Source organism: Electrophorus electricus, chromosome 3 (genome assembly GCF_041902795.1).
Source record: "Electrophorus electricus isolate QZ-2024a chromosome 3, ASM4190279v1, whole genome shotgun sequence".
Taxonomy (NCBI): Eukaryota; Metazoa; Chordata; class Actinopteri; order Gymnotiformes; family Gymnotidae; genus Electrophorus; species Electrophorus electricus.
In genome coordinates this window covers 1,982,728-1,995,000 of record NC_137499.1, presented here as the reverse complement: position 1 = coordinate 1,995,000, position 12,273 = coordinate 1,982,728, and the positions used below count along the sequence as shown (strand labels likewise).

General features: G+C 45.8%; 1 protein-coding gene across 3 annotated transcripts in view; it reads right to left on the bottom strand.

Moving 5' to 3' along the window:
- Positions 1-11,950, bottom strand: part of zfhx3b (zinc finger homeobox 3b) — a 131,966-nt gene extending 120,016 nt beyond the window's left edge. For 2 of the 3 annotated variants that reach the window (XM_027007437.3, XM_081709237.1), the window contains exon 1: positions 11,374-11,950. The gene's annotated coding sequence lies outside the window, so the exon portion shown is untranslated. Of the gene's footprint in view, positions 1-9,524; positions 10,575-11,373 lie in introns of those variants that run through there. The other variant, XM_081709230.1, reaches the window with a different exon arrangement.
- Positions 11,951-12,273: the final 323 nt, after the last annotated feature.

Here is a 12,273-nt window from a genome sequence, read left to right as displayed (position 1 = left end):
GCGCGCGTGTGCGCGTGTGTGTACTTCTGTGCGTTTTGAAATGTTTGCCACCTATAAGGCAGAAGCCCTGACAGGACACAGTGCACACGCATGTGCACACACACAGCCACACACACACACACACACACACACACACACACACACACACACACACACACACACCCAAACAAAGGCTTATCCTACAAAGCTCTGCAGGGGAAGTTCCAGTCTGGCATGGGCTAGTTTTGAATGGACACTCAAGCCTGTGCTCCGTCTTGCGTTCGCCACACTGGTGCCGACATGCTCCGGCTTCTCCCGCTACGATCCGACAGGAACACCTGGCACCCGCAATTCCACCTCCACGTTTACAGACAAAATCTGACACCCTTGTCATGCAAGCTTTTAAGACTTCCACTGCTCCTGCCAACTTAATGCCTCCGACACAGCACTGTACAAATTAGCTTTAGATCCGTAGCGACTTCCAGGAACCGCAGGCGGTTAAGAGCTAGCTCTCTACAAGCCGGGCTCATTACATGCCTTAGGTCAGAGAGAGAGAGAGAGAGAGAGAGAGAGAGAGAGAGAGAGAGAGAGAGAGAGAGAGAGAGAGAGGGAGAGAGAGAGGGAGAGAGAATATTATCTTGCTTGTTCCATACTTGTAACAAAAGGACAGAAAGTAAAAGGTGTAGAAATCAGAAACAAAAGCCCAGCACCTGACAGAGTAACCAATCCATGAATGTTGCATGTGAGTACCCAGCCTATGCTTCACCTCTCCATGACCCTGTCAGTCACTCACTGACTCACACACACACACACACACACACACACACACACACACACACATTTACTCACACACACACACACACACACACACACGTGCATACACGGACACACACACGGACATACATGCTCACAAATGTGCACATATGCACACACAATTAAGTGCCATTTTGCTTTCTCGAGTCTGGTTTGCCTGGTCAGGTGAATTTCTGCATTTTCTAAGCCATCCGCGAACCGTCTGCGAGAGCAACGGCAACACCGAGCCTGTCAGGTTTGGAGTGAGAGAGGATTAGATGAAATATAAACAAGTGACTCAGCGTTAGTCGAAGTGTGTACTGGCAAAACAGCCTGGTGAAGCTCAGAGGAAGCTGACATAGTCAACAAGAAGGGCAGGCCTGCTGATCTGAGCTCAGTTTTGCAGGATTTTGCCATTAGGTCTGACTGGACTTGGGAATGCTGGGAATGCTTGAGGGTCAGCTGATCCACTGTCTGGCTTCAGTCACTTCCCAGAGACATGGTCTCCTCCCTTAATACGTCAGCTCATCCTGGACACCCGGTCTGCACACACTCACACACACACACACACACACACACACACACACACACACACACACACACACACAGGCTCCATCATGGTTTAAAACCAGAAAATAATACGATGATGTGGGCTACACACATCACAACCTGCAGACGCCAGCAATTAGACCACGACAAAACAGTCATGTAGGAGTCATCTGTAAGGCACATATAACACGCGTATGCATGTGTGTGTGTGTGTGTGGATGTGGCTGTTCGTGTGTGTGTGTGTGTGTGTGTGTGTGTGTGTGTGTGTGTGTGTTTGTATCCCTCAGCCCAGCTTAGCAATTAGCAATTCAGCTTAAGAATCTTAGGCTCACAAACATGCCCACTTAAAACATCCGATTTTATTTAGGAATGGTGTGTGTGTGTGTGTGTGTGTGTGTGTGTGTGTGTCTGTGCATAGAAAAACATCCAGACGTCTCTCCATGGACAAGAAAGGTGTAATAACTACATAGAGACCTGGGTGATTTAATTGTGGTTCTATATAACACTTAATACCAAGTGTACTGCACCTGGCAAAAACAGGTTACACCCTTGAGGGGGAGGAGGGTGTCCAACAGTGCCAATTAAACACCCCGGCCAATCAGCCGGCCTCTCCCAGGACATGCATCACCCGCAAACCAATCAGCACCGTCCCTCTCTCGCCTCATTAAGCACGCCCGTGATAGGAAGGCGACAGGGAGAGACGAGATTATTTTTTTTCCTTCTCCTTTTTAATTATAATGTCTGGGAGGAAGAGAGCGCCGTGAGGTAAACAATCATAGTTACAATCAAGGACGACGGCACCTCCACCGCCGTGGCGCGAGACGCAGGCGCTGGGCCATTACGGGGCTCACCGAGGCCCTCGCGCTCATTAGATCTCCTTCATAACTCGCGTGTGCGGTACTGACAGAGCCGCTCGCGTTATACCGCTGAGACATAAAAACAATGCGAGGTAAAAAATAATAATAATAACAAACAAACAAACAAACAAATAAATAAATAAGCAATTCGGGAGACACGTAAGCTTAAAATAATAACCGAGTTTAGCGTTAACGTGACAAATTTGCTCGTTATTGACATCACTTGGGGGACTTGTTGACAAATGAGGGTAAACATGTTCATTACGTAATCAAAAGCGGAAGTTAGTGCTGACAGTCCAGTTTGATAGAGCAGAAGGCCTGACTTACAGGGATATATGAGCCCAGGCTGCTCCCACACACACACACACACACACACACACACACAGAAGGAAAACACAAAATAACGCACAGCAAGTAGACTGACTAGGCCCTACTACAAAGAGTAAGAAGGTATTAACTTTAATTATATTCTGATGCAAACCGTGTCGTGCCAGCAACAAAGGAAAATGTAATCACATATGTAAATGTGCACAAGGAAAAAAAAACAAACATTGTTTGTGCACCTTCAGTAAATTCCATTTTCTGTTATTCCAAGATAGTAAATTACAGTCCCTTTTCTTCGGCGTTCAGATGCTCTTTTTTCAATGTCACAATGTTGCAATGTGAGCATTTATAAACTAAACCCATTTTATTTGTCAAACCAAGAATTAAGATACTGAATAAATAAAAGAAAGCAGAGAGTAAAATTTATATTAGCATCCTCTTCCTGACTGGTGTTTATTATGGCTAGTCGGGCTACAGATTACATGGTTCAGTGTCTACAAGGAAAAAATGGGTTTTATTTTTTTAAAAATGTAGTTTTTATTGAATAACCAACTACTTAACAGAATGATATAATTTAAAACACCATAGGTAAAACTATATGATTCAGGTGTGAGTAGTGGTACGTGTGTATGTGTGTGTGTGTGTGTGTGTGTGTGTGTGTGTGTGTGTGTGAGGCAGCGAGGCCAGAGGTATTGTCAGAGAGAGGGAGACTCTATGGTACTTAGAGGCCATTTTACTGCTTTGCAGTGGTCAAGTGAGGTGCACTGAGCTCAATTCCAGCCAAACAATGGTGAGGAGGACCGACGAGACAAAGGGGCTATCCCTGGCTCTTAACCCTTTCACTGCTGTCTCACACACACACACACACACACACGCACGGCCACCTAACCTATGTTGGTAATAGGTGCTCAGTCTCTGTGCCTCTCTCTTGCTCACGCGCACACACACACACACACACACACACACACATATGCTATTGCGCTCGACGGCACACTTCAGAAATCCCCGGTAACATTTCAGACCAAAATAATAGATCCCAGAGTGAGAATGGTCTGGATGAGCTCCTGGGCCTTGGCACTATAAAGGGAGGATCGAATACGAACTGGGCTTCACTCCTCCCTCTCTCTCTCTCTCCCATCTCTCTCTCTCCCTCACTCTACTCCTCCTCATCTGATTCACCATGGGGGAGCAGAGCAGGCTGTCGAACATTAGCAAATGAATCATGCTTTTTTTGTTTTGTTTGAAGACACCCCCCCCCTCGTCCAAAAAAGAGCGAGGAGGGGAGAGGAGAAGCAGAGCAGCCAGGCCATCTCACCCTTTTCTTCTGCCTTTAATCCTGAGGGGGATAAGCTGTACTGTACACAGAGAGGAAGTGCCAGGGTCTAACCTATCACTGTTCAGCATTCCTGCAACCTACACACACACAGTCTGCCTACCATTCATAAAAAATAAAACAATTTATATATGTACACACACTCTCTCTCTCTGTGTCATATATCCCACATACATACACACGGTCTACCTACCATTCATAAAATTTTTAAATAAAAATTTAAAAACAATTTATATATGTACACACACACACACACACACACACACACACACACACACACACACAGTGCTAGTTGACTAGAGCCTATTACTCAAACACACTCAAACCTCAAACACAGTCAGTCTCAAAAACCCAACAGACAATGTTTATATAGAACTTTCAAGAAGGAGCCGTGTAGCTAAACACTGCTGTTTCATAATAGAAAGAAAACTGTTAATAAAGCTACTACAATGTAGGCTGTGTGATTCCAAACATGAAACCCTTCTATGTTCGCACAACTCTCCCTCATAAAATCAAATTATTTTAACAAATCAAATCCACACACCTGCTGCAGAGTACTTGACTTAAGCTCCATCTCAGCAAACAGAGTTGCAACAAGACAAATACAAGCTACAAAAAAATAAATAAATCTATATCGAAAGGTAAGGCAAGAGATTAGTTTAAAAATAATTAGATACAGCCGCAATATCTGAAGGCACGTTTTGTTGGTTATGGTGCATCTCTAGCTGATGTTAACTCTGCGTCGTATACTGTGCATCTTATATATTTTTAATTAATTCATATATATGTATATATATATATATATATATATATATATATATATATATATATATATATATATATACACACACATACATACACACACACACAGTGTGTGTGTGTATATATATTTATATATGTAAATACATGCAGAGCCAAAATAAATGACAAATATTTATATGTAAATATTTATATATATATATATATATATATATATATATATATATATATATATATAATGACAATATTAAGTGATGTAGGCATTAATTCAGTTGGTTTTCCCGTGCCTGAGACGGAGTTTTGTGCACAGGCTCATTTTCAGTAACAGCCCAGGAATTTGGGGCACGGCTGTGACAAAGTGTCCTGCACCATGTCTGGAGGGACTGTTGATTTGCCTATGAAAATTGCAAGCTCTTGCATGTGTGTTCTCTCTCTCTCTCTCTCTCTCTCTCTCTCTCTCTCTCTCTCTCTCTCCCTCTCGCTCCCTCTCTCCCTCTCGCTCCCTCTCTCTCACAAACTCACTCACACAGAATAGCACTACTAGTTCAGTTACATAATACCCATTCACAGTATTACCAGTATGGCCAGAAAATTCAAGACCAAAAACATGTTGATAATGGCAAGGTGAGGTATGGAGGTGAGGTGTGGAGGTGAGGTATGGAGGTGAGGTGTGGAGGTGAGGTTTGGAGGTGACAGCAGGGTTCCAGCCAAAGCCACAGACCACAGACTGCGACCGGTCTCTCTGCGACCGGTCTCTCTGCGGCTCCTCCATGTTTCATGCAGTCACACTCTTTAGGATCATAAGCGGAGGGCTGGATGCAGGACTGTGGGAGATCCAGGGACGGTGTGGTGGCGGCAGAGCAGGGTGGAGGAGGCTGCTCCGCACCACTGCCCACCATTCCGGCGGGATAAAGCACCACCCACCTGGCATCACCTACACCCGCCATCACACACTCCACTACTAAGGCTGATCAGTTTTAGCAAATATAGTTAACAGCATAATTACATGTGGACACAAGTTTCCCTGTCTGTATTAACAATATTATATAAACAGACTCCTTCTTAAAAAATTATACCTCATAGTGGCATCTTACTACATTTAGACATATACACAGTGCATCTGTGTCTGATTACAGAAAAACACAGTGCATTTGTATCTGATTACAGACAAACACAGTACATTTGTGCCTGATTACAGACTAACACACAGTACATTTGTGTCTGATTGTGTGCTCCATTTTCTCAGGTTTTAGAAAAGGTCTGGGGAAGCACAAGACATGTGTGTTTTACACACACACACCCCTTAAACCTGCATTCACCACAGCATGTTTTTGCTTCTTCTGTGTCCTCAGGACCCTTGTTGTGCTGGTCCGTCTAACACACAGAGACACGGGAGACCCAACAGAGAAGCGTCTGCCGCTCATGTAGTGTGTGTGGGAACGTCTGGGAAGTGGAAGAGTTAGGGATTCCTTTTTTTTAAATTGCAAAAATGGGAATCTGTGTGTGCACATGTCTCTCTGTGTGTGTGTGTGTGTGTGTGTGTGTGTGTGCGTGCACTCTTGCAAGATGCTGGTTACTCTGGCAGCTAAAGGAAAACAGGTCCCTTATTTGTAATATATGACCAAAACTGCTATAATACAGATGTACAGTACTTTCTCTCTCTCTCGCTCTCCCTCACTCACACACACACACACACACACCTTGCTCATCGTAAATCTAACCTCCACCACAATGATTTGAAGATTGTTAACATGATAACATATTGTGGAACAGCAAACCACAGAAAGCGATGCCAAGAAAAAAAAGAAAAAAAAACGACAGCGACAGCAAGGCAGAAAAACAGACATGCAAGGAGAGAGGGAGGAGGGAGGAGAGAGGAGAGAGGGAGGAGAAAGGGGGAGGGGGAGGAGAGAGGGAGAGGGGGAGAGGGGTTGGTAGGTGGACCCAGCCAGGCTGGGTTAGGCCCTCACAGGTAGGGCACACCTGAGTATCAGTGTCCTAACCCTCCCCCGCTCGCCTTTGCCCCCAGCCCCGCCCCCAGCAACTGGCCCCGCCCCCGCCGGCCTCAGGCCAGGCTCTTTAATGGTGGCACTGACACGTAGGCCATTATCCTGCACCTCAGCACACAGAGAGACTGGAAGAACTGGTCCTGGCTGCACGGAGCTGCATATTCAAAACCACAGTGTGTAATCGGACCCGCTGCTCCTGCAAACCTAATTTACACACACGCGCACACACACACACACACACACACCACCCTTTGGCAAACAGAGGGGGCGCTTGCTTTCTTCCCTGGCCCCACAACACAGCTAGATTAATGGGAAAGTCATGATGGCGATCGACTTATCCACACGCGCACACACACACACACACACACACACACACACACACACACGTCCCATATCCACAACACAAAAACAAACATCTACACTGAATGTGCATAAAATTCCTGTTGCCAAAAGAATCTTCATCAAACTGAAAAATCTAAAAGCAAAATAAATACACAAAAATTAAACAACAGAATATTGTTATTGGCAGAAAATAATTAACAGCTGCATATAATAAGCTGCACAGTAAGTACACAGCTGCCTATAATAGTACCTGGACAGGGAAAACAAACAAATAAACAAATATTTATAAGAGCCAAAACAAAACACCGTTACAACACTGAGCAGAGTGAGTGGCCTGACACCGATATCAACCCAAAGAGGGCTCTCTACAACTGAGGACATGACAAGAGCTGACCTCAAGGATGCCGGTCAGAGAGAGAGAACGAATGCGGAGGGGTATTTTCCCACAACGCTACAACAATGTCCACGCACACCCCTATATTTAGACACACCACCTCATCACGCCGTTGTCTTCAATCATACACCGCACCTAAGAAAACTTGGCACCAGACACAATCAGCGTGTTTCCCTAAGAGGAAGAGCTAGGTGCCACAGAGCAGGCCTCAGGTAGCCGGGAGGAGACGCCGTGGGGGAGCCATGTGTCGCTACCACTGCTCACACACGAGTATCAGCCAGCAACGCTGACAGACCAGAACCAGGCTGAGACCCGCACTACCTGTTCCCTGAAACCACGCGCTTCCACTGGAACAATGCAATGCTGCTACTACTACTGATACTATTATAATAACACTGTTATTAATATTATTATTATTATTACCATTATTAACATTATTATCATCATTATTACACATTAATAATAATTTGTCGACTTGGTTTATGAGCACAACAGTGCACACATATAATGCTCAGATGTTCTAGCATTGCGCACGTGATGTTAATAATAATACTTTGCCTCCATCTACAACAACAACAACATCAACAACAACAACATCAACAACAACAACAGCCATGTTACTGGAACCATATGAGCCAAAAAGCAGAAACAGGTACCGTGTGTTTCTACACAAGCAGGTACTTCTGTAAAAGCAAGAATGACAACAGAAGATGTAAAAATATAAAAACTATAATGACAAGATTTACACACATACAAGGATCTCGCCCTTCAAAAATCTAAACACAAATAAGCATTTTCTTTTTTTGCAGTTATTTAAATTGAGAGAGAGGTGTCTGGGGTGCTTTGACCTGAACATGTCAGGGATCGAGTGAAGTTAACACTCCACAACAGAAGCAAGACAAACTGTGCTGGTGAAGAGACGCCCCAGCCGTGGGGAGGACGCACAGGGTCTCACAGTCTCACTGTCTCTCAACGGTCTGGAGAAGAAGGATCCAAGGATATGGAGCAAGGAGAGGAAGAAGGGCAAGACAAGGCGTCTTAAACCACAGCACTCACGACCGCCACATCTCAGGAAGAGATTTCGCACGCTCGGCTGCTGGCTCGCACTCCAGCAGACAGCCACCACAAAAAACCCAAACCGCATGACTGAACAGCAAAACAGAATTATTAATTCACTTTGCTATTCACTTTATCTGCTTCATCGGTAAGATAGGGTTCGGAATATTCAAATCGATCCTACAAAATTTCAGAAAAATAGAAGCATAACGCAGCCACGAGGAATCGTTAAAGTGAAAGCACCATCTTAAAATAAAACTAGTTATGGCAATGCAATGCCGGGACTATTTGCAAAAAAAAGTGTGAATAGTATAAGATGAATGTCACATTGAGGAGTGTCCAAAGAGTGAGCATGATGGCAGAGAGCACGCCTGCTGTCTTTGTTTTGCACTGATAAAAGAGAAAGAACGAGAGAGCGAGAGAGAGAGCGAGCACAGCACCTGTAATATGCTATAGATCCTTTTCAGTGTGACGCCTGTAATGCTTGCCAGCCCTCAACCACAGAGCCGAGAGGAAAAATCCTGACTTCTCTCTCCTTCTATTACGCTCTCAAAAAAATCCAAAAATTAAAATATGGAGTGGACAGTGTAAAAAAAAAAAAAAAAAAAAAAAAAAAAAAAAAAAAAAAGGAGGAGGGGGTGGGGGGGGGGGCACATTGGCCTCCATGCCCCACTGTGAAAAATAAACACAGGCAAATAAAAGTATTATGTATATGCAGGCACGACTCCTGTCTGACTTATCTTAAACAGATGTGGCACACAGCCCGAAATGTGTGCAGCCGTAGACTGTACGACTAGATTGTTATTAGTAGATGCAGGCAAAAAACAACCCCCCCCCCCCCCAAAAAGCCCCTGGTTTTCTGTGCTGAGCATAGAGCAGTGAGCATTGTCCTTTCACGAGCCTCTCGTCCCTCTAGCTGGGACAAGACGGCAAGATGAAAGGTCTGTAGAGTCATGTTTTTCCAACCTCTTTCCTGATTCCTTCGGTATGGCCCATGGCTATTTAACCTTTTCTATCCCCTTTCTCTCTCTCTCTCTGTGTGCCTCTCCAGGCACGCCTTCCTCCGCAGGCTCTCTGAAGAAAACCGGTCTCAAACCCTGCACTCTGGCTTTCCCCAGCACACGACTCACTCGCCAGGATTCTTTGCGGGTGTCTGCTTTGGTTGGTTCTGTTGTCGTCGTCCAGACTTGAGCCACACTTTCCCCTCCTCTCTTGTTCAGCCCCACAGTCTCTGGTGCCGGGCATTGTGTGACCCAGTAACACACCCCACAACCATCTCCCTCTGTCCGCTCTGGTCCCGCGGCTGGTAATATGGGGCTTTCCCTTCTCTTCCCTTTTTATTTCTCTCACACTCACTCGGTGACCCCTGCTCCCCTCGTTCTTGCCGTCTGACCCCAACCTCTCCTCTCCTCCTTCCCCAGCCCAGCACATCCCTGACTCCACTGGCGAAACGAGGTTCTCGCCCGCCTCTCAGTCGCGAAAAGTCGCGGGTCTGCTTCTGTCTTTCTCCCCGTGTCTCTGTGTGCTTCCCTTTTGTGTGTGTTCTGTGTTTTCTTCCCTGTTTTGTGGATGTCGAGGTGTTCGGCGTGCTGGCTTCATTGCGTGGAGCCATTGCGTTTCCGCTGTCCTGCCCATCTGGCCGTGTCTCGGAGGAACTAGCTAAAATCTCCATCTCACCTTTTTCTCCATTAATGCAACACCTGCACTGTTCATTCACTTACACCTTTACAACTTATTTGTGTGCTGTCTCGTCTTTTTTTTTCTTTTCCCCCTTATTTCATTATTCGATAGCTCACATCGACAATATAAAATACGCTTCGCGAAGCAAAAGTTTTTTGTTTTTTGTTTTTTTTTTTAACGCGAATTTATTCGCAATACATGTGATATTTGTCTTCCTAACCCTGTCGATAATGCGTTCGAGATAACGTCGTAAAGAGTATTTTACTACTAATGTCGCTTGTGGTCGTGTCCGACTGAAATGCATTGATTTGGATTCCACGCATTACGTTTTTAACCTCAAACGCACAAACTCGGAGTGTGTCTCGTCTTTAAGTTGTCCACCCCACCGTCCCCCGGCCGTGTCCCCGTCCTCTGCGCTCCCGTAACCGAGGTGTCATGAAGGAGACCCGGGGCTCCCGTGTACATCCGACACACTCACAAAACACACACACACACACACGGCGATCGATCTGTATGTGACTCCGGCTGGGAATCCGCCAAAAACATCGACGTTAACAACGCTTGGAAAAGCGAACGGGAATGAAAAATAAAAAGAAATGCTGGCGAAAAAAAAGTAGAGGAACTGAAATGTAACGCAGGGCGGAGAGAATTCAACACGAAAGGGACTGGGAAAGTAAAGATGCTGTCCAAAAACGGATATTCAACACGACATATGTGGAGGAAAACACGGGAAAATGAGAGCAGAAGACGAGCGGGCATATGTGCGTAAAAACGGAACGGCAGTCGCCGCTCCCCACGCAGCGGACGCAGACGGAGCCACGGGCGGGACTAACGTGCTCCTCTCCGGGCTACGACCAGCCGCAGCTCCCGCTGCCCTCCCTCCGCTCCACGGACCGCGATCGCACCGCCGCTCCCTTCACAACACCGCCGTTCACAACACTGAGACTTTTCTGGACTACTGTGAATGCGCCGAAATGCAGAAATGCGTTTTAAATCCGTGGTTTGTGGTCAGCTGCGCGGAGAAGGGATCGCTGTCTTGCCCTTTTTCTTCCATTCGCGAGAGGAGCGAGGACGAGCCCAGATGTAAACCCAGGTAACGACGCGAATAAAGGCGAGGAAATGAAACAACCTGCGCGGGAGGATCCGGCGGTCGCCCGCTCCTTCTGCCCGTTACAGAGCGCTCGCCGCGGGCACGGCAGCGCAAGACCCCGAAAAGCGTCGCGCAGCCTGTTATTGGAAGTAAAAAGGAGCGAAGCCTGTCGCTAAGGCAGAAAGAGAGAAAGCAAAGTTGAAACTTACAATGTTTGTGTTGCCGCTACGAGATCCTCGCGTTTTAATCCAGTACTGAGACGCTTGGACTAAAGATCCCATCAAGGCAGTCCGTTTGGGTCAGTTTGCGTTTAGGATGGCAAAAGAAAGATCATTGTTGTTGCGGAGAGTAAAAAAACCAAGTATTAGTTGGAAAGGCAATATAAAAATAATTTGGATGCAAAGCAGGCGATGAATCTTGTGTCGGAGGGAGAGAGGAAGAGGTGAAAGTGAGATCTGATGATTGAAAAGAAAAAAACTCTTTGGATCTTTATTCCTGCTAATTAGTTTCCTGCAAAAAATGGCTGTGATTAATTCAGTGCGCATGTGCTTCATTACACAGGCACGACGGGAAGGGCTAATTAGCCACCTTCTGGATCAATAAGATCCAGCAAAGGAGAGAGCTGGGCAGAGGGAGGGAGGGAGGGAGGGAGGAGGAGGGATGGAGGGATAGAGAGATAGATAGATGAAGGAGGAAAAAGGAAAGTAATGATCGGGAATTGGAAATATGGAATTAAGCAGAGCGCGGAGTAAGAGTTTGAGTGGGAAGGAGGCAGCGAAAGTCCGCAAACGCGCCGCCGCGGTGCGGTCTTTTCTTTATTTAGCGGTATTGGCTTTATTCGGCCGCTGCCGTTTTGCGCTTATATTTGTAGACACGGTCGCGTGTTTATTTATGGTGATATTTATGAAATGAAACATCGCAACATATTTAATCGCTCGTTCCGTCTCTGAGAAACTTTGTCCGCGAGACCACGCGTGCTCTTAGGGTTGCTACACAAGTTCGCCATACTTCGAGATACTTCTGATATAATAAACTAAGCTTATGCCAATATTTATATGGATGTGCATCCATATTTTTCCCTTATACAACAGCCTTTTTGTTCGAAACAA